Raw genomic sequence first — 23,355 nt, forward strand, 5'->3', positions numbered from 1 at the left:
ATGTCTTTGTCTCCCTCCAATATTATTGTGGTTCATCATTACTGGTTAAAATACAGACAATGTTTTTCCAATGATTTTCCATTCGGAGTTTGGTCATCGTTCAGAAAAAAGGGACCTGTTAATTAACGTCGCCTGCAATGATGTTTCTTGCGCTCGTGTTCACGAGAAGACTCATTTACGGTTGAGGCCCAAGATTCACAATCTGTAGGTTGGGGTTTTGAATGTCATATCGAGCCTGCTCGTCATTTCAGTAGTGATGAGATTACAACGTGGCGGTCAATTTCAATATCCATTGTTAAAAGAGAGTCCCGAAAGTTGGCGCTAGGTAATGTTGAGCAGTTGCCTCCCTTCTATTCTATCACTTCTAAATTAGAGAGGGTTAGTACAAATAGCCCTTGAGTAGCAGATTTGCGCAAATTTCGACAAAACAAACAAGTATGATAACCCTTATATTATATCCAGCCTACAACAGAGAAAAATAAAAAACATTTAATCTCAACTTAGGAAACTTTATGTAAATGCCAGTCATGGGATTATGTTTCAAGTTTTTTTTTTAAATTTTAGCACATTTTTAAACAGCTTATAAATTAGGGATAAGTAAGTAAAACTTTTCGTGAATGAGTGAGTATTCAAGGAAAATAAAAGCGGTTATAAATGCGACAGTTTCGTCAGTACATGTTGTATGTGAAAAACTGTTTCTTTCAATTATAGGAACTTGTAAATTGGGAGCGAAACCTCTGAATCATGAACATATTTTCTCCTTTTTTTCTGATGTGTTAGCAATTTATTCGTACACCAATGTTAAATATATACAACGGTAACCAGTATTTGGTTGGAATATCTGGCGCATGCACATGTTGAATGATATATGTATATATATATATATATATATATATATAAGCCACTTTTTAAATAGTGTGTGATGATTTGCGCGCGCGTGTGAACTAGAAAGTAAACTCACTGATAACGTACTTTAAGTGACACCTTCTCCACTTCACTTCGTCTAGGAAGAAGGCAGGAAAAGTGAACTAGTGGTGAACGTAAAATAAACAGTCTTCTTCGAAGAAAAGACACGCTAAGAAGCTGAACACCTACGTCAGTTTAATTGTGCGTTGGTTAAAATTGTTTAATAAGTTTTAGCCTTGTTGTGGCAGATCATATACATATATACAGGTGAGGAGAAAAGCCTGAAGCTCGAAGTCAGTATCCATGAAACAGAATCAAAGGTGAGCTTGAAATAGATATTGCTCAAAAAATATTATGTTAGTAAAAAGCATGTATTACATTTCAGTATTCAAGAATCAATAAAACAAATAGTATAATGTAAGTCACTTGTGATTAAACTGATACGAACTGACAAGGATTTTCATATCTACTAGTTGAACCAATATGTCAAGAAAAAGTGTTGGATCATCATCCCTAAATACTAACAGTTGAGAATACTCGTTTTCATAGGAAGGATATTTCTGCCACTGGGGTTTACTTGACTGTTCGCTTTACTTCCTGCACTAAACTCTTGTATACCAACATAGCCAAGCAAACAAATGACATAAACCCCATTCACTTAAAGCTGTTATCTTATTATTATACTAACAGTTCTATTGATTTGACTTAAGATAAATGTTTTTAGAGATTACATATGCTTATACAATCAGGTCTTAAATTCGAGTTTGCAGTTAATGACCTAAATGAAGTTTTATTAAAATAAGCTCCCCTGATAGTCACAAAAAGTAATGTGTTTATTTAGTGAGGTTTATAGAAAAATATTCTAACATACGTGGTTCAATATTTACGCTGTTATGTTTCTGTAAGTGTCTACAAACTGTAATATTTCTGATCGTAATCCTCATTCAATTCGCTAATATGTCTGACTCGAGTGAACTAAATGAAGAGAAACAAATATCTGATCCAGAAAAAAAAACATAAAAAACTTCCCAGCAAAATGTATCATTATGGAAATAACCAGTTACGAAACCCACCGACTGTATGGTAGCTTGGGTAACTATAATAACAACTAATTTGGAAACAACATCTAAGCGAATTTTAGCCTTTTGGAAAAGGCCAGAGTAAAGGTCTGCAGAAAACATGGTAGGTGTTGTTAAAGGTGATTTGAAATCTCCATACTCCCGAGATATAAAATCAAATGAAATATTGGACAGAAAATCTACTGATACTAGAGTAACAGCTGGATTACCAATATCGGCTCGGTGATACGGTGCTTCATGAACAACACCGGCTGACAGTATTATGGCTTCGAGTACAATAGTAACAAATGATTTAGAAACAAATCTTATTGATAGCATGGTTTCTTCCAGAAAAGTGAAACGTTATGAGACTTCAACGAGGGAGTTGTTATTAATCAGAAACGTACCAATAGTTTCCACTGTGATGAACTAAAACATATAAAAGTTGCTGTCATTCGGAATTCCGACACCAAAGAAATATGAAATTTTAAGGGTTATTCTTTAATAAAACCAAAGAAATGCAGACACATATCAAGGGTGTTCAACAGCCATATCTCACCTCTAGTGCGACTCAGACAAGTGATCAACAAAGAAATGCCTTCTTTCTAAACTCAAACTCTCATGGTTGTGACATTGTCCTTTCTTCCAGTATCGCATCTTTCAAGCAAGACAATAAAAATTCAGATATTAAAGTTTCAAACGCGTGTAGTAATAGCTTCTAAAGATAAAAAATGACCACTTTGAGCAACCGTTTTGATCGAATACTTAAAATGCCAAACATCACCAAACCTCTAATCCATAAAAAGTCACCAACTATGAAGAAGATATACCCGTAATAATGAAATGACGTTGTTTACCGATGTGTGTAAGGATTGTCAGCGTCTATTTTGAAACACCCTCTAACTCAGGACATTGCTCTTTACCTCAAATATCTTTTCATATCCATGTGAGTATGTACCAGTATGTACTTAGTTACTTCAACCAATCTTTCACAATCGGTTGAGTATGTTGTTAGTTTATCAATCATGTACTAATTATGTTGATTAGATGGCTTACTACATTTCAAAGCCACATATTGATAAAGTATATCTTACTCTGCACGGTGCCTTGCAAAAAAAAAAAAAAGTATTCACTACCTACCAACAATGTCATATTTTGATGAGAAACAAATAATGTAAACAATTTCTTTTAATGAACTTGTTTCTATTCAAAACTGTAACGATAAAACATAACAGTTACGTGTGAAGGAGGTCAAATGTCAGCAAAACCTGCAAAAAAAACATATCAGTTGAAATTTGCTGATTAAATAAGTATTCAGCCCCCAACACTTATCGGTCTATAATCCATATAATTCCCGAAGTCCAACACAGAATTTTTGTACCCAGAAATAATTGACCTCTCTTAAAATCTACTTTTCCCTATCCCAGTTTGTCTGATCTTTACTATATTGTAAGTTACCTCTCTCCCTATCCCAGTTTGTTTGATCTTTACTATATTGTAAGTTACCTATCTCCCTATCCCAGTTTGTCTGATCTTTACTATATTGTAAGTTACCTCTCTCCCTATCTCAGTTTGTCTGATCTTTACTATATTGTAAGTTACCTCTCTCCCTATCCCAGTTTGTCTGATCTTTACTATATTGTAAGTTACCTCTCTCCCTATCTCAGTTTGTCTGATCTTTACTATATTGTAAGTTACCTCTCTCCCTATCCCAGTTTGTCTGATCTTTACTATATTGTAAGTTACCTATCTCAAAGCATACTTTTCTCTATCCCAGTTGAACGGATATATTTACTCTGAAGTCAAGTTAAACCACTTTGATTACACCCAGACAGAGACAATTACGTTAATTTTGTGACCTTTTAAATTAATCTTTTACACTTGAACTGATCTATGGTTACCGTAGCAAAGAGGTTGAATACTTATGCAATTGAGAATATTCTAATTATCTTTGAAAACCTAACTTATTAACATAACCTCATCGTTTATTATCTTTCTCAATTTGGAGTAGGTTGTGTTGATTCTGAATAAAATATCTTTGCAAATTCAGATAGGAAAAAGTGTGCAACTTTGCAGAGGATGAATACTGTTGTAAAGCAGTGCATGTACATGTGAGTTGCTATTGTAATATCTGTTATCCAAAAAAAATATATATTTACTTCATATGGATTCATTGTGGATGTCGTATACATTCTTATTTACATATAGTAACATAAATGATAGATTGAAAAAATAGCAGCGCAATGTTTTTCATCAAAACGGTTTGTAGTGTCTTTTGTTTTAGTTAGGCACTCTGCAAAGGATTTATAAATGCTATATTGAAGAATTCTGGAAATTATCGTGCAGGTTTTTAACATCATTTTGGAATCAAAGAATTAAATATAGAATGTAAAAGGTTAAATAACAAATAAGTTCAAAGATGTCCTCTGGAAGACTAAATTAATACAGAAGAAACACAGTGGTGATTCTTTACACCGATACTCCTGTCTGGTGACCCCAGATAGAAACCTTAGACAAAGATTACAGTAACGATCTGACGGATGAGGCTGATACTGCTGTTGAGATTCTCTACTACAAACTAAGTAGATGACTAATTGAATGGCTGCTTTGAACTTTGTACCTAATCCTGACAATTAGAAGAAAGTCACGAAACCTTACTTACTTATTTTAGTTTACGTACATTACCTTATGTTAAACGCCTAATGAGGACAATATGAAGTTTTGAAACAGCTGTTTATGGGTGATAGATTTATATCTTCACAACGTTTCGCATCTAATTGTAAAAAATGATCACGTATATTTAACACACATTATTATGTCTCACTGATAGAGAAGAAAAGTTTTGCAGAAATAAATCTATCATTTGGCATATAGCTGTTTCAAAACTTTATACTGTTCATAAGATAAGTGGGTAATTTATAAAGCAGCTAGGTCATTATTGCGAACAGTTATGAAAAGAAAAAAACGAATTATAAAGCTGACAGAAAAGGAAAATAAATCGAACGAAAACTGTGTACATTACAATCCCAGACAGGCCCGGCATGGCCAGGTGGGTTAAGGTGTTCGACTCGTAATTCGAGAGTCGCGGGTTCGAATCCCCGTCGCACCAAACATGTTCGCCCTTTGAGCCATAGGAGCATTATAATGTGATGTTCATTCCCACTATTCATTGGTAAAAGAGTGGTCCAAGAGTTGGCGGTGGGTGGTGGTGACTAGCTGCCTTCCCTCTAGTCTTATACTGAAAAATTAGGGACGGCTAGCGCAGATAGCCCTCGTGTAGCTTTGCGTGAAATTCAAAAACAAACAATCCCAGACAGGATAATGTCCAAAAGCAATATCTAACATGCTTTATTATGCAATAAATAGAAACTAGCAGTGACAGAAGGAAAGTGTAAGTTAGTGATAACATTGGCTGCTAGTGGCTTATGGAGTGGAACAACTGATACTTTATAACCACAATAATGATGACACTCGAATAAAACCTCATGCTTCAAATTATATTTACCTCAAACTTTTATCAGTAGCTAATAAAGATATCGTACTTTTCTGATATGTAGCCTTCTGTTCTACAGTTAAACCAAGTGAAGAATGATTATTGAAAATTAACAAGAAACTAAAGTCTTGACAAACTCGATATGTCATAAGTTTAAAAAGCTTTCTGCAGCAATCTGTGAAATCACCTTTTTGTTTAATGTAAGTGAAATAAAGCCGTTCGAAAGATGCTGAAGATGGCAAAGTGTGCGTATTATTTGAGGTCAAAAGGTTTTCAATATCAGGAGATGCAAAATAACATTTTTGTAAATTGTTATGCTACAAGAAAAGAAACAAATAGACGATTTTGTAAATTAGAATACGAATGTATTAGAACCACAGACTTAAGCCAAGTACTAACCAGTGGCAGATTCTAAAAGTGTCGAAGAACATTTCAAAATTAGCAAATCTCCTAACCTATTCTGTTGTCGAGTTATTTAAGGATTATTAAATATACGATAATCCATGAATCAACTACTAGTTTATGTTTTCCATATCTAAGGTTTCCTCTATTATTTCTTTTGTATTACTTTCCTATAATACTGAATAAAAGTTTAGTATACCCATTTTTACTGTCTAGATTTTGCGCATTACTATGTATTTGGGATAATCTAAATTTTCTTGGCTACCTCATGAGCTTTGATTGGGATTATGGCCGAAATTATCGCCAGTAGCGAGGGTGCACAATTGATGAAACAATGTTTTCTAATCTTTAAATAACAACGGAGGATTACAATATTTAATTACCTGTATTCATTATAAAGGTGATTTAATATATTCTCTGTATGGATAGCTTGCTTTAATTAGAAGTTCATATTAGTTATCACTAAACATGGACTACCAATCTCAAGAACACAAAGCATGAAAACATGTGAGTGATGCATCAAGACTTGTATGTTTCACTTGCTGACAATTTTCAGCAATCTTATTAAGATAACCAAACCACTTGTGCACACAAAAACGAAGTTGTTCAACAAGACTAACAAGTAGAATATGAACCGATAATATTTCAACTAAGACAGTCTTCCCAGGAAGAAAGTGAAGAGAAATGTTGAACAGACTCGTTGAAAAGCTGATGGAATGGACAATCCTTATTCGGGGTGTGATGATTTATCTACTAATGATATTATTTATTTGTTGCCTCAGATTTTAAGAATGACTCTGATGTGGACTTATAAATCACTGTTATATCTTCTGTGTGTATATGTTTCTTATAACAAAACCACATCAGGTTATCTGCCCTGTCCACCGAGGGAAATCGAACCCCTAATTTTAGCATTGTAAATCCGAAAACATACCGCTGTCCGACCAGGGGACGTTATATCTTCTAGGTAATATAAATGTTCACCTTAAGATACATTATCTTGATCAAGAAAGTTATTACCATTATGTTTTTAATATTTCGTTATAATTAACTCGTAGAAATAGACTGTTATATTTTGTAATATAAATCAATCTACAAATCACTAAGATATATATATATTTAAAGATAATATTAATACTGATTAATTATATTATTTTGTTATAACCCTAAACAAGACGAAACAAAAATAAAAACATGTTGCACTAACTGAGAGCATCCCAGGGTAAAAGCTATAATGTGAGATATAAAATATACCCTAGGTTTTAGAGGTGACTGAAAAATAGGACCCACATTGCGGTGGGGATACATCATCTATTAGTATTAACCTCCATTCACCAGTCTCACGTGAAGAAATAAAATAAAGAAATAGCATTAGAAATTGAAATTAAAATAATAAATATGAAAATAGAAATTAGGGAGAGCGAGATATGCGTGATCAATCCAACAACGTCCTACATCTATATCGCCCTTCAATGTCTGCAGACAGTTGAGGGAAGATGATTGATTGCTCTCCAAAGTAAATAAAAAGTAAAAAAAAAGTGAATGAAAAATACATAAAAATAAAAATAACATACTAAAATTTGGGGGAAGTAAGTTAAATAAACCTACCGCTTGAAGTTAGTATTTCAACCCCTATTACGGGTGTGTGTGTTTTTCGTATAGAAAAGCCACAAAGGGATATCTGCTCAGCCCACCGAGGGGAATCGAACTCCTGATTTTAGCGTTGTAAATCCGGAGACGTACCGCTGTACTAGCGGAGGGCCTCTAGGACGGTACAAACGACGCACTAATTGGTAGCCAAATATAATTCGTATAAGCACATTACATATTCATAATTTCAAAATGCTTGTAGAAATTTTGAATTTAACATAAAAATTACATGAGAAACAACTAAGAGACTTTTCACAAACAAGAATGTTAGTTGGAAGTAAATAATATTCTTGTCTGAATGCTTTTGGAAGTTTCAACTTTTTTTGATTAATTAATGTCTAAAGGTAACGCCATCTAACGAACTGTTAAAGAACGTAATTAAAAAAAGCGTCATGCTTTGTAACGTGTTTTACATGTGCATACTGTAATTTCACATTCTATAAGTTTAGTTGTGATGATATATTGATGTAACACCGGTTTACGAAATGTAAAGTAGTTTGAAAGACTGGTGGCAAGATGAAATATTAACACATTTCAGAATATTTTTCTGCCACAGATAACAATTGTTTTAAATATAGGCTTATAAGTCCCCGTATAAGATCCCAGTTTTGTACCATGTCAATATATTAATAAATATGTCAATTATCCCTTGATACATCCCACGAAAAGGACTGAAAGTTTTACAGTGATATTATAAAAATATCAATTATCCCTTGATATATATTACGTCTTACAATGATATAATAAAACTCTATTATTATTTGATATATGTCAAAAGAGAGGTGGAAGCCTTACAACGATATTATTTGCTTTTATTGTTAATCCATTGTGCCTTACATTATAAGCTTAAAAATGTTAATAATACTTCTTCAATGGTCAGGTGTAATACATGAAGATACAACTAATTAATTTTTCCTCTTATGAGCTTCAAGAGTGGATGAGAGGTCTTAACCCTGATTTGAAATACAATGTCAGGAAACATAGATACATTTCTCCATCAGAGTAGGATTTAATAAGAAAGAAGACTGAGTTGCATCAAGTTCTTGACTTGATGTGTAATATAATGATATTAATTATTTCGTGTCAAAGGTTATAAAATTTTGGTTTAAGTCCATATCAGATAGAGCAAACAAACGTTCTTCAAAGCTAAGTTATAAGAAAAGTAAGTATTTCGCAACAATAAAAGGCCTGAAAAAATGAGCCAGAATTAGAAAGAATGAACAAGATAATAAATAATAATAGGATAGATAATTCAATAAATAAAGGGGGAATTTAAAAAAATAGAAAACAGCATATGGGAAAACTGAGACAAAGAGAACATTAAAATCAGTGGATGTGAAACATACTACACATACAAGGCTTCTACTGTACGACTTAGAGAAAGTGCTAGTAATCTTTGTATTATTGGATGATCGTATTGGTGCAGGCTTCAAAGCCATAGAACAAACCATTTTGATCTTTAATATTCGATAACTTAAACTATTCTTCTGTTCTCTTCTGTTTTCTAGCATTAAACTTGTTGAAAACTTAGACCAGCAATAAAAGTAGTAGTTTATTTTGAGCTCTAAAATTCTTGTTTGGTTTGTTTTGAATTTCGTGCAAAACAACACGAGGGCTATCTGTGCTAGCCGTTTCTTCTTTAGCAGTGTAAGACTAAAGGAAAGTCAGCTAGTCGTCACCACCCACAAACAACTCTTTTTATCAACGAACAGTGGGATTTAAGGCCGAGCATGTTTCGTATGACGAGTAGATGCAGGTAGAACATCCTAAACCTAACCATGCCGGACCTTTATATATAACCATCACGAGAAACCGAACCTTCATTTTAGCGTTTAAAATCTGTAAATATACCGCTGTTCCAATGGCGGTTAAGCTTTCTGTCTCCAAATGAATATTTTTTCTTTACATTAATTAGCTCTTTACAGCTTTCCAAACAGAGATTATGGTTGTTCATTAAAGAGGCTGTTTATTCCAAACATTAAACAAGCATAGATCAAATTATCATTTCCTTTACCGCAAAGGACATTTTTTTATTATTACGTGATATTTGGGTTCTAGACTCTCACGTCACGACTAGTTTATAAAAATCCATAACCAGTGGTTGTCAACATTTTAAACATAACAAAATGTGACCTGTTTTCAATGAAAATGATTCACTTATGTGAAAGTGCATATGACGTTTCATGAGAAATCTATATTTGATGGAGAAGAATGAATATTGTTTTCGGATTCAGCGTATAGGAATTATTGAAGAGCATATAAACATTTCAAGCAATTAAACTACCAGAGGCCTGTGTTATTGTTTTACTTATTCCTGTCAACGCTAATGATTAGCAATGAGGTTATCCATTCGATGGTTCAGTGAAGTTTGATCATTGACGTTTTGTAGTTTGCTTTCTACTCACAGTTGTGACAACTTATTGTTAACAGTAATTACTACTTTACAATATTCACCAGCTGTTCTGAAAGAAGTTACTTTATAAATGGAAGATGGGGGCTCCAGCTCATTCAGCCGGAGTCGCAAATGTTGGGTGAAAGATCAGTCATTAACACATTTCCTGCGTCTAAAGCGGCCATCGGATACAAACTTGGTAGAAAAAAAACAACCGAAAACAGGGGTTTGGTTTTTAAAGGAAGGAACTCTTCCCAAACGGAATTGTTCATGGATATCGATATCCCCTTCGTCTCGCTCGTGGAAGACTTTTATAAAGTCAGCGTTAAATTTATGTATGTATGTATACATACAACATGAGTGGACCATATTTTATGGTTCCATGAGAAAGTATCTTATACAACCAAATTTTAGGCACACTCTTATCTACATTCTCCGCTAGAAGTGACAGCATGTAAACGGTTGAGATCTTAAATCTTGTCAATGTGATGTGAAGGTGTTTTTTTCTGCCTTAAATTTTGCAAAGGCAGATCAACTAAATACTAATGTTTTACGTCTGGTATTAAGAAAACGGCGTTAGTTTAGTAGTCGATGTTTATTTATGTATTGATAGGATACTTATATTTCATGTACAACTTTCTGTGGAATGTATAATTAAGCTTTTAGTTGCCATGCAGCACTGTATGTAAGTTATATCTTGTCTTTAGACACTGTCATATAAGCTTTCAGTTGTTGCAATAAGTTTAATTATTTCTATATCATATTTATTCCAACCATAAATGTGTTTTAAACAGTTACAATATTTGTTAAAAAATTAGAACAATGCACAAGGCCCCAGGCTACAGAGGGTAAAACCAAACAGATGAATAACACCATTAACACACAACCAAATGCTTAGTTTATTTTGTTATTATGCGCTAAGGGCTATGTTGTAGTGTTCCAATTAAAACCCGATTTTTATTGCTTTCAGCCACCAGTTATTCCGCCCAGTCATATGAGCCTCACTTTGACTTTATTTTTAAAAAATTATCATCATCGGTCATTTTAAGGTAAAAGTGTCAGTTAAGCCTTCATAATTCATCAAATGAAGCTCAACCTTCCATATTTGAATCTTCAACAGAGTTTTTATCACCAAAACTCCATTCCGAGAATATACACAGAATGAATCATATTTTCTGGAAGCCATGAAGTAACAAGAAAATAGATTAAGTGATTTGGCTCGTAACTTGACGCTGTGTGTTTCGATAGCACTTGAAGTTTAAACATAACTGCCAATAGTTTGTAGCAATGTGTCAAACACAACTCTCGAGGGAAGACATAAAATTAGAAACTGATAGAAGGGCATGTTTTTCTAAGTGCATCCATCATTCTCGTGAGGTTAAAGAGGTGATAGCCAAGAAAATGGTACACGATGTAGTTTACATGGCTAGATATTAGATTTTTAATATTGTCATTAACTATTTTATACGTCTTTGAAAGGTGAACAATTCTGTTTTTTGTCGTAGGTAAAATAATCAATAGGTGACATCGAGTGTACTTATGTTCCATTTGATAAAACTAGACATTTAAAATATTCATATTATCACGAATTCCTGCACAATACCTCGTGTAATTGGTATTGTGTACTATCATTTCCAAATACTGTTGAATGTTTTTAAACTTATTATTTTACAGCTAATTTTCAAATAACAGCACTATTTTATAACATCAATTTAAAAATTTTATTAGCTCATCCGTGAAGTTATTTTAAATTAAATTAACGTAACATAAAATATTATTTTTAAACGAATCAGATAAATAGTGGCAAACACGATGAAAAAGACTTTCATATTGTTGTTTTTGTTCTTGAATTTGAAAGATCTCACGATATCATTAACAAAATATAAAAAGAGTGAAATAGATACTACTGCAGAACTTCGTTTGAGCATAAAGTCTTCAACAGCTGTTTTTGTATAAAGCAAACACATAAAAACATGTAGGCTTAATGCATTGCGATAAACTATGCTTCATAATTGTTTTTTATATTTCTATTTTGTTGACATTGGACTCTACCTATTACGTTATTCACTAAAAATTATATTAGCAAATGGCTAATCCAATATTTCAACAGTATTATGTTTAGCTTTAATATAAGCAGTGTCAGTTTACAAAACTATTTGATACTGTCTTTATGTATTCAATACAGTCAAATTTCATGATTATTCTTATGGATAGCGTTTCATATTGTGACGGATTTACAATTAATTATACATATTTTAATATCGATGTTTGTTTCTGTTAAATATATATTTAGAAATTCAAGTAATTTGCACTGTTAAATGTCTACTGCAAAATTCCCTCCTATTCACTAAATTTGCAGAAGGTTCGCGAGTGTAATAATCAACAATACGTTTTACTAAAGTACTAGCGTATAGTCAGTATTGTCGGGCCAACTGAAATTTCTAGAAACTCTCTCGCCTAATGTTTATAAACCGACGCGCAAAGAGACAGTATATATTGTTGGTTTGGTGTAGTTGGTATACTATAAACCTCAAACGTTATAACAGTGATTAACGCTTATTAATCGGGAAACTACAGATATTTGTTCGGGAATATGGGTATTTTTACGAAGACATTATATAATTTTCACTACGAAGATTTTGCGTATGACCAGCGAAGAGCTAGTTAGCTCCTTGTTAAGTGAATTGTGCCTATATCAACTCGAAAATAATTTGCTCATTGTGAACCATTGATAGGATGTCAAGGAAATTCCAGATCAGGTAAAAGATTTAATACTGTTTGTAAGTTTGTAAAACTTTTGTATATAAATCATTATTTGTAACAACTATCTGCAATAACCGTTATTATAAATTGTGTTATTGTTTGTGCATAAAAATATATTTGTATTAAGAAAGAACTCTTGAGCATCAATCTTGTAGGCACACATGATACAGTTTAAACATATCGACATTTAATTAACTTCTAAATATAAATTACAATTTAACTCGGTTTCTGACTATTTTAAATCGTAATACCTAATACAATAAATTGGAGGTTCATCTGATATAAATTATAATACGTAACAGTATTTATATAACTTTACGAGCGAGTATCCTTCAGCAGACATCTGAATAGCTGTTTTGGTTCATAGTATTAACGACAACAATCTTTCTCGGTTTGTTCTGTATCTCTTGCATCTTCCTTTTTTCTTTCGTCTTTTGTTTCGTCTTTATATCCACTTCTGACACATTACGTGGAAGAAGTCTCTTTCCTTTTTTATCTGATTTAATTATAACAAATTACAGTTTCTCATAATCATAGGTGTTTCTATTGTCTTCATAACGCCGTCCCCTTTAATAAATTTCTAACAACTTAGAATATTTTAACCCCTTAATTTCTTAGGAAGTGACCAAAAGCAGGCCAATTTCTAAACTTCAACCGATATTCCTCACTCTTAATTTCCTAACGCTATCTTAAGACTTTTAATTGTAATATTGTCTTAATATTTATATGAATCTTTGTGAGTACATGGCATCTTAAGATAATGGAAATGTGAAAATATTTTTCACTGCACAAAGCATGTTAAATTTTAGTTAATATATTAAGATACTGAGTTTTGTTAATCATGAATATACAAAAACAAGAGATATAAACAGACTACTCACTTGTATGAGGAATTGTTTATACATATGTTTATGGGTCCATTTCATTTTCTTATGCAAGTTGATTTATCATGATGTTCATATTGATGTGTGCATATTATTTTGCACAAGAGAGTTAAGTGTGGGTTAAGATCACAGTTTAGAAGAGCATAAGTGAATGTTGTTTAGTTCGTATATTGGAACTAGTTTTCCATTCAATATGCACTGAGAGCTATTGCAAAAAGATTATTTTACAAGGGGAGAAAGAGGACTCAGCTATGTAGAAGATTTATTGAGCCAGAAATTCAGCTCTTGATTGGACAGATAAATAAAAATAAGGGCGCCTGTGTGCGCATGCGTTCATTGATGCCAAAGTACTGAACGAGTAATTACAGATGAAACGACTTACCCGCCATGTTTACGACTTTGAAATATTTTCCTTCTTTTAGTTTTTCAAATATATTTGAGTAAATAGGCATTTGCTTCCTGTCGAGACTAACTGAAGTTCAAAGTTATTTGAGGATTCAATGACGGTACAATTCCTATACGTGAAATTCATGCGTCTATAAAAGTAGAACTAAGATGTTTTTGTTTATTGACTTTAACAACTGTCGATACAGGACTTCCAGAGTTCTGTAATCAGCTATAATAAAATACTTCAAAATTAGAAGACTGTCATTTAGACCTATAGAATTCTATGATTAACTAGAATAAAGGGTTTCCAAGTAAAAGACTGTCATTCAGACCTATAGAATTCTATAATTAACTAGAATAAAGGGTTTCCAAAAAAAGACTGTCATTTAGACCTATAGAATTCTATGATTAACTAGAATAAAGGGTTTCCAAGTAAAAGACTGTCATTTAGACCTATAGAATTCTATAATTAACTAGAATAAAGGGTTTCCAAAAAAGACTGTCATTTAGACCTATAGAATTCTATGATTAACTAGAATAAAGGGTTTCCAAGTAAAAGACTGTCATTTAGACCTATAGAATTCTATAATTAACTAGAATAAAGGGTTTCCAAAAAAGACTGTCATTTAGACCTATAGAATTCTATGATTAACTAGAATAAAGGGTTTCCAAGTAAAAGACTGTCATTCAGACCTATAGAATTCTATAATTAACTAGAATAAAGGGTTTCCAAAAAAAGACTGTCATTTAGACCTATAGAATTCTATAATTAACTAGAATAAAGGACTTCCAAGTAAAATACTGTCATTTAGACTTCCAAAGTTCTGTACTTATATAAAATAAAATATTTCAAAATCAGATACTGTTAGTATACTTCTAGAACTCTGTATGTAATAAAAATAAAGGATTTCAAAGTTAGGGACTGTCACTGTTGTCAAGAATAACAATTATTAACTACACAACAGCAGGAATAAGTTCGGCTTACTTGTATTAACACTTGTTAACCAAAATCATTGCTAATAACAGCAAATAATAGTTGAGAAAAATCATTTGTTTTTAACTATTTTCCAAACTTAATGATAGAAATTATTTGATACTGTTTTAATTCAGTTTTTAATAGGATTTACTATGAAATATGATTACTCTTTATGTGCTCTTTCGAACATAAGCATTGAAATTAGTATGTTTGTTTTTCTTATAGCAAAACCACATCAAACTTTCTGCTGTGTCTAAGGAAGGGAATCGAATTTTTTATTTTAGCGTTGTAAATCCGTAGACTAGATGCTGTCCAATTAGTATTAATATTGAAGTTAGTAGGTGAGTAACGTCGTAAAAGAAGCTATAGTTTATGTGATTTGTTATAGAAAAAACTTATATTTAAGTTGATTTTCTTGTTTTGTTTCTTTTTCGTAATGCTATATATCAAACAAGACATATTTGGGCATTATAAGCAGTTTATAGAAATAGAGGCATGGTGGTTTATACAAACAGGTCGGAAATTTGATAATACATAATGTTAATGTTAAAACAACGTAAGCATGAAGTAAATTTTCATGTACACATTTTTGTACTAGTCATCTCGTAGAGAATTACATACCATGAAGGAGCTTAGCTATGTTAAAGCGTTTGTTAGAAGGTCTGTAACCAGATCCAGAAATGGGCTATGAGGCTATAGATTTACTTTTGATACGATTTTGTTGTCGTTCACTGTTACACCACTTTGTTGTGACCATGCTCCACTTGTACTTCGCTTTTCCTTCAATTTCATTACGGTTGTCTTTAAAAAAATTATGTTTGTTGGTATAATCAGTAACACAGGAAATTAGAATTAGGATTTGTTTCTTATTGGGAACGTATTACTTCGCTTCTTTTGGTGTATTCGTTTTGCCTCACATCTCCCTTTCTTAAAAACACGAAGAATACACCTGATTACCTTATATTAAACTAAAACAATAAACGAATTATATATTGTTTAGATAATTATAAAATATAACCAAATTTAGGAGCACAGAGAAATTTAACAAATTTTCTGAACAATGCTAGTTTGAACAATAATGGAATTATTATACGTATTATACATGTTTAGATATGTCAGCTATTTGTAGTTTTAATTACATCCAAATTATCAATGATATTACGTATTGCAGTTTATTTGTGACTTCTAATATTTAAAGAAGTTTTAATTACAATAGGATAATTTCATGTTTTGACTACTGTAATGGATCGAATTAAAATTTTTACCTAGAATGAATACTCACAAACACTACGTTATTGATAAAGGAAATAACAATGTTTGTTGTTTAAAACATATGAATAATTGTATAAAAAATAAAAAGTTATTGTCTTTAAACGTTAATTTTTATTATGCACTTTTTAGAATATTAGGAAAGGAAATTATACATTTTATTAGAAACAGTTTTCCAAAACCAATCCAAATTGTTTTTGAAGCAATAGTTGCTTATTTATTTGTCTTAGTTGTATGTTTCGTCTGTTTAATAATGGGTAACTTCTTTTTTTCGTCCATTTTTGTACTGTTTTAAGCCTCGTTATTGTCCACCTGAATTTTCCTACTCATATTTTTTGTTATTATTTTTAATATTTTTTTAAAATTAATTTGCAGTTATTACGATTATCTTCTGGTTATTTAGGTATAATAGGCTTTCTTTGGTTACATACGGTTGCTTATTTGACTGAAGACCAGCCTATAGTATAAAAAAATACTAACACCAATATCTTTCAAATAAAAATTCCACGCACTAAGTCTGGAATAAATAGTGTTGCATATATAGAATAGACAAATAAAACTGAAATAAAGCCTGTGCTGTGCGAATCATAGAATGAATCCATATGTACTATAATGAAAGAAGAGCCTACAAGTGGTGCTAGTTCAAAATTAAGATATTATTTCGATATCAGTAGGAACGCTTTCGCAATGTTAGTTACTTTTTTTTCCATTCTCATAAAAAGTAGTTTTCTAACACATTTCTCCTTTCATTTATATCTGACACACAAAATTCTGGGCTCCCCAGTAGCCCAGCGGTGTGTCTGCTGACTTACAACTCTAAAAACCGGGTTTCGATAGCCGTGATGGGCAGAGCACAGATAGCCGATTGTGTAGCTTTGCGCTTAATTCAAAACAACAACAAAGTTCTGGCTATATATTGAAATAAAATGCACGGATATTGTGTCATATGCTACTAAATCGAGACAGATTTAGTACTATTGTAATTGATAAGTACTAAAATATAAACTTTAGTAAAGTTATAACACTAAATGTGTCATAACTTTTGGTAAGGCCTAAACACTTTTAGTACTTAGATATTTCACTGTGTTGTGCAACTGACGATTTTTGTTGTTGTTTTTCTTCCGCAGCCTGTCTGTTATTTAGAAATGACAACATGTAGTAACTATATTTATCAGAAGCTCGAGAAACAGCACGTGTATAAACAAGGAGGCAAACTAAAAATGCGTTTCGTAGGTGCCTAGCAGTTATATATTTAGTGTATAGCGCTGGTTAAAAAAAGTTTGAATATATTCAGATTGTTTTTGACAAGACGACAAACTAAGTCATGATTCTAAACTTGTATTGAATCATGTGGCTTTGGTTTAAATGTTTGTTTTTGAACAGATGCATATCAGCAAAGATTTACATATCTAAAGTTTGCCATTGGATAACAGAATTGTTGATAAACGATATACAAGTTAGGATCTATAATGACTTTACGCTCCACTAAGAAAGCTTTTAAGATATAAGCTTCACTAATAATGTAAGTGATTAGTGTAAAATGATAAATAGAGACCTTGCTTGAGAAATAACGATTTCCTTGTTAATGAAGTAGAATTTTAAACAAGACCGAAATAACGTATTACGGGTTGGGAAATACGTTTACTCATCTGTAGTTCGGGTCTTTGTTTCTTGGCCTTTTCAAGCTTTATACAAAGCACACTTTGAGTCTGTTGTACTTGACTTTGGTTTAAATACTTCCAATATGGAGTAGTACATTCATGTGCAATTAGTTATGTATGCTTGTATGTATGAGTAGCCAAAATTTAATTTAACTGACTTTATTCTCGCACAAAGCTGTACAATGTGTTCACCGGAAAGGTCGAATTCCGAATTTTAGCGATTTTTTTTATAAATCCTCAAGCCTATCGCTGACCACTAGAGGACAAAATATCCTGTTTTCAAAAACCTGTGAATTTAACAACAGTATTTCAATATCACAACTTTGAGTTGTTCGAACCATAAAGTTTTGGTTAAGAAGAAACATGAAGAACTACACTTTCTCACAATAAGAACGTCTTCAGGTTCCAAATGTATAGGAAAAACAAAACAAAAACCAGAAATATCAAAGGACATGAAAAATTTAAATTATGAAATGTAAACAACACTAAAGATCAGGAAAAATATGAGTTAGCTAAAATAACAGAACATATGAGACGTTCACCAATAAACAACGGGAAATTTGAAACTGATATTTATAAAATAATCAATTAATGACAATGTTTTGTCGCAAAATTCAATCTCAGAGTACCTTTCTATTTTATATTGTTTATTTTACACATGAAGTGTTTTGGGAGAGGTTATTTCTTATATTGTTTATTTCACACATAAAGTATCTTGGAAAAGGCGATGTCTTATATTGTTTATTTTAAACATAAAGTGTTTTGGGAGAGGCGATCTCTTATATTCTTTATTTTCCACATAGTGTTTTGGGAGAGGTGATGTCTTGGACTTGTCATTGTTTAAAATAATACAATTATTTGCACCTAGTGATGACATTTTATTTTTATTGTTCTTTCTCAGCGACTTTCCAGGTCTAGTGTCCAGCGATTCAATAGATATTACTGCTCATTTTCTTTTGGTAATTGCACCTACTTAGATGTATTTTATAATTTTATATCAAGTCTGTTCTCAGTAGAGCACACATTCCATCTTTCTAGCTTTAGAGATTAGCATTTCGTTTCTGGTCCTAAAGTCAAATTCGATTTTTTCCATGGTGACTATCACTGTTCACTACAATCTTAAGTTTAATTCCCTTATAGGATGGAGAAAAAAAGTATCATTAGATGATATGTTAACTTCGTGAGAAGGAACAACTGTATTCATGAGAAAATGTTAAGGTTAAGTAACATGCGTTATTCATGATTACCAATGAAAACATAGACACAGAGCTTCATAAAATTTAAAGTTGAATACAATTATAGGTCTTGCAATTAGAAAATTATCTAAACTTTATTTCTTGTGTTACGTATTATAATTTATCTCAAACGATCTTCTGATTTATTATGTAACGAATTACGATTTAAAATAGCTTGAGACTGAATTAATTTGTAATTTAAATTAGGTAGTTAATTAAATTTCGATGTCTATTAAATTTATGATATTTGCCAACAAGATTAATAAACACATTCTTTATACAAATGTATTTTAATATACAAACGAGAATACAACTTATAGTAACGGTTTTTTACAAATAATGATTTATTTAGAAAAGCTTTATAAACTTACAAACATCACTGAGTATTCTATTCGATCCAGAACTTCCTTAATATCTTATCCAGAGCTTATGACGAGCGAGTTAATTTCGAGTTGATAAAGGCAGAATCTATCAGGCTGTTGCAAATGTAGGATTTTCATGTACAGATTTGAAACTCGACTTTAGTGGCTGAAAGATAAGAATATCTCAGATTTGACAGAATAATATAGTATGTTGTCTGGTTCATTTTAAGCTCAGTTTATTTTTCTTAGGAGCGCAGAGCACAGCATTGATTTAGCATATTTCGCTCGGTTGACACAAATCTTGAAAATGAGCTTCGGAGTTGCCCACATACAGCCATTAATGAGGAAGAATTAAAGGCCTAAGTTGAATCAGATACTCATCAAACCGTGAAAGAAATTGCTGATAAACTTGATGTTCATTATTGAACAGTTTCCCGACATCTTGAAGCAATTGGAAAGATGAAAAATCTCGTTGAATAGGTTCCTCACGAATTGACTGAAAACAATCAAACAAGACGAGTTGCAAATTGTCCCTCACTTCTTACTCACACAAAATTGACCCGTTTGTCCATAGAATTGATACCTGTTATAAAAAATGAATTCCTTACGACAATCAATGACGATCCAGTTAGTGATTTGACTATGAAGAAACAACAAAACCAGCTCTTCACAATAAGAAATTTATGGTCAGTACTTGGTGATTCGTTATTCATTCTTAAACCAAGGAGAAACAATCAAAGGAGGAAAATGCTGTTGTAAACTATATATTATGTATCAATAGTCAGTTGTAGTGTGTGTGCTCCTTATCGCAAAGTCACATCGGGCTATCTGCTGCGTCCACCGAGGGGAATCGAAACCCTAATTTTAGATTTTTAAGGAAATAACGTTTATAAACCAAAGGTCAATTAAAAGTACCTTTGAAGGCTTTGTTGCATGAAATAACGTCCAATTCTTTAAAGAAGACATATATAAACTTAAAACTCGTTGGCACAATTGTATTGAAACTTAAGAAACTTATTTTGATCAAATACATTAAACAACAAAACGACGTACTTGTTTCACATTATCCTTTAACAATCCGACATTTCATATGCAACAGCGTAATAAAATATATTGTACTTTTACTATTGTCCCCAATGGCACAGGGGTATGTCTGCGGACTCACACCGCTAGAAACCAGATTTCGACACCCATAGTGGGCAGAGCACAGATAGCCCATTGTGTAGCTTTGTGCCTAATTATAAATAAATAAACAAACCTTTAGTATTTAATTAAGAGAAACATTGTGTATGAGATATTTGAATCGTTTACAGACTGCTACTTTTTGTTGTGTTGCTACTGCAATAAAGATTCGAAATAATAGCCAAGTATGAGATGTCACGTTTTAGAGTTTAACTGCTTGTTTTTGAATTTCAGAAACTTGTCAGAAGACATTAGTTCGTTTGTTTGTAATTAAACACAAGCTATGCTTGTTTGTTTTGGTTTTTTTAGAATTTCGCACAAAGCTACTCGAGAGCTATCTGTGCTAGCCGTCCCTAATTTAGCAGTGTAAGACTAGAGGGAAGGCAGCTAGTCATCACCACCCACCGCCAACTCTTAGGCTACTCTTTTACCAACGAATAGTGGAATTGACTGTAACATTATAACGTCCCCACGGCTGAAAGGGCGAGCATGTTTGGCGCGATGGGGATGCGAACCCGCGACCCTCAGATTACGAGTCGCACGCCTTAACACGCTTGGCCATGCCGGGTCGAGTTTAACTGCCTTGACGTTACTAATTGAAATGAAAGATATGTATTGAATATATTAATAGCTCTAGGTTCAATTGTTTGTGACGATATAAATGACAGAAAGAATGCGGTACGGAATAAAACAAGTTTATTTTGTTGATTTGCTGTCTTTCTTTTTTTAATTTCGCACTAAGGCTACACGAGGGCTATCAACTATTAGCCGATTTAAATTTAGCAGTGTAAAACTAGAGGTAAGGCAGCTAATTATCACCAGTTTTTCGGCTACTCTTTTATTGTAGCATTATAGCGCCCCGACGGTTAAAAGGGCACGCATGTCTGGTGGGACGGAGATTCGAATATGTGACCCTCAGATTAAGAGGCAAGTGCCTAACCAGCTGGCCATGCCTGACCCAGACGTTGAAATATGTACTTCTTGCGGTTGAAACTATTTCAGTTATAAGATATATATGTATATTGGACCTCCTCTTTAACTCATGACAACTAAAATTTAAAAATAAATGCTGAATTTAACATATGCACTTAAATCACTGAAATCTTCACATAAATGCTCTCGACAGAGATCGGAAAGGCCATGCGTTACTTGCGCATTGTCAAGTAAAATGGCATAAAAAACGTGAATACTGGTTTGGAATAAGACGATCCCGAAGGGACTGCTTTACTTTAAATCATTATCGTAAAGCAGTCGCACATTATGCAAAATCAGTAATGTGTTCGGCTGCTTATAGTTTATTATTGTTTGTAATCAACAAAGTGAAATTCCATGAAGTACCTGATTTGTAACCATGGAGCATTTAATGTATTTTACCTTGAAGTAAAGTCGTTTAGAAACAAAAAAATGAAATCTCTCCTTGATCATTCAAATTTTGCATCAGTCCGCCAGTATGATCATGCCCAGGATCATGTAAACGAGTTACCTATAATTCACTCCAAATGGCATCCGTAATTGATAATATACAAGGATTATAATTTTACCTGAATTTAATAGTGTAAATGATTATTCACAAATTTTTAATTGATTACAATTCGTTTGAGACCAGGCATGGCCAGGTGGGTTAAGGCGTTCGACTCATAATCTGAGGGGCGCAGGTTTGAATCCCGGCCGCACCAAACATGCTCGCCCTTTCAGCCGTGGGGGCATTATAATGTTACGGTCAATCCCACTATTCGTTGATGAAAGAGTTGTCCAAGAGTTGGCGGTGGGTGGTGATGACTAGCTACCTTTCCTCTATCCTTACACTGCTAAATTAGGGACGACTAGCACAGATAACCCTCGTGTAGCTTTGTGCGAAAATTAAAAAAAGAAACAAACATAATTCCTTTGTTTTGAATTTCGCACAAAGTCTATACATTTTATTTATTTGGTTGACAGAGTGTTTTTTCAGTTACTTTACTTAAACTAATACTAAATTTCAAAATGTGTTTTTAGACATAATGATATTCTGATTTAAGGCAAGTATTAACGATTTGAATTCGAATACACATCAGTTAATCATATATCACTTGTATATGTTCATAGAGGGCAGCAGTATAGATTGTTATTTATGAATAAAACCTAATGACTGGTTTTTGAATTTTGCGGAAAGCACATAAAAGCTATTATAGCGCGAACTGTCCGTAATTTAGCGGTTAAGACTAAAGGGAAAGCAACTGGTCTTCACCACCTACCGCTAACTCTTGGGCTACTCTTTTACCAACGAATAGTAAGAATGACCGTCATTTTATAACGTCCCCACGGCTGAAAGGGAGAATATGGTTGGTGTGACGGGGATTCGAACCCGCGATCATCAGATTACTAGCCAAGCGTCCAAACCACCTAGCCATGCCGGGCTTATAATTTGTGTTCCAGCTTAGGGGACAAGACAAATAATATTGCTTCATATTCCTGGTTTCCGAAGTGAATATCATGGATATAGTCTATTAGAGGCTTATCTGTTGACTCTGGCAGTAAATTAATAGGTTAAAAATTAACAGATGTAAAAAAGAGCAAAATAAAAAAGACAAAACAAAAGAGAAAAAAAATGAAAGAAAAACGTCATTAACCCTAGAGTCATTTGGCACACAATAACAAATTTTATAAGATAAGAGACAGGGTTCGTACACCTTGATGCTGTTTAAAGGGTATTTGTTCAGTGAGAACATCATATATTTTAGTCCTGCCTGTTTCTA

The 23,355-nt window shown here is 32.8% G+C and overlaps 2 long non-coding RNA genes across 3 annotated transcripts in view; one reads left to right on the top strand and one right to left on the bottom strand.

Moving 5' to 3' along the window:
- LOC143223224 (uncharacterized) overlaps nt 1-23,355 on the top strand; it is a 334,153-nt gene that overhangs the window by 183,186 nt on the left and 127,612 nt on the right. The window lies entirely within an intron of this gene.
- Nucleotides 12,886-13,790, bottom strand: LOC143224251 (uncharacterized). The gene is made up of 2 exons (XR_013013291.1): nt 13,546-13,790; nt 12,886-13,160 (listed from the first exon to the last, which is right to left on the bottom strand). It is a non-coding gene; the product is annotated as an uncharacterized LOC143224251 (long non-coding RNA).

The sequence above is a fragment of the Tachypleus tridentatus genome, chromosome 8 (genome assembly GCF_004210375.1).
Source record: "Tachypleus tridentatus isolate NWPU-2018 chromosome 8, ASM421037v1, whole genome shotgun sequence".
In the NCBI taxonomy this organism is placed as follows: Eukaryota; Metazoa; Arthropoda; class Merostomata; order Xiphosura; family Limulidae; genus Tachypleus; species Tachypleus tridentatus.